This window comes from Penaeus vannamei, chromosome 43 (assembly GCF_042767895.1).
Source record: "Penaeus vannamei isolate JL-2024 chromosome 43, ASM4276789v1, whole genome shotgun sequence".
NCBI lineage: Eukaryota > Metazoa > Arthropoda > Malacostraca > Decapoda > Penaeidae > Penaeus > Penaeus vannamei.
The window spans coordinates 25,160,498-25,161,510 of NC_091591.1; positions in this window are offsets into that span (position 1 = coordinate 25,160,498).

Sequence of the window (1,013 nt, forward strand, 5' to 3'; positions counted from 1 at the left end):
GTAATAATGCAAGTATGAGTAGTAATACGAGTAGTGGTGTGGGTGCGATTAGTATTATGATTCCTGCAAGAGGGACTACAAGTAGTAAGAATAGTAGTACGAGTGATATTAAGAGTAGTATGGGTAATAGTACAAGTAGCCCGAGTAGTAATGCAAATACATATAGTAGTGCGAGTACGAGTAGCAGCGGGAGTACGAGTAGTACTGGGAGTATGAGTTGTAGTACAAGTGTGAATAGAAGTAGAACAAATCAAGGTTGTAGTACGAGTATGAGAAGTAGCACGAGTACGAATAGAGAGTGGATAAGGATATCCACCAGCGTAGGGAACAATGCCCCTTGTGGAGTGCCTAATTCTAATTCGTCATCAACACTGCAGGTGCCTTGGTGCCAAGCTTTTGCTCTTATCAAAGATAGATATCCGTTATCCATACTATTTTCCTTTTCATCTTTTTAGACACCACTTCACCGATAAAAGACGCTTTCCGTTAGCTTCTAAGAGTTCATTGAGAGAGGAACTCTGCCAAAGACGCTCTTGAAGTGCGCAGAGTTTATAACTGTGTTCCTTTCCCCTTTCGAGATCTCCCTCCCCAAGCGCCTCCTCTTGGACAACGCCCTTTCCACTTACTTATAGGACACGGGCTTCAGATGAAAGGGTCATCCGCTGCTGTAACAGTGTTGTTGTTGCTGTTATCTGTCATCATTACTTTTATTATCGTTATTATTATCGTTGTCATTTTCATTGTCATTACCAGTATCATTATTAGGTTCTATATGATCTATATGTTCTATATGTTCTTTATTATTATTATCATTGTTGTTGTTGTCGTTGTTATTGTTGTTGTTACTATGACTACTTGTCACCGGTTTTATCATTATCATAAGCGTTACTGTTATTTCTAGCATTTTTATTATCACTTCTACTATTATTACTACTGCTATCACTACTAGTACTGCTATCAATATCAGTATCAGTATCATTATTATAACTGTTTCATATTGCTGTTGTTAAAAA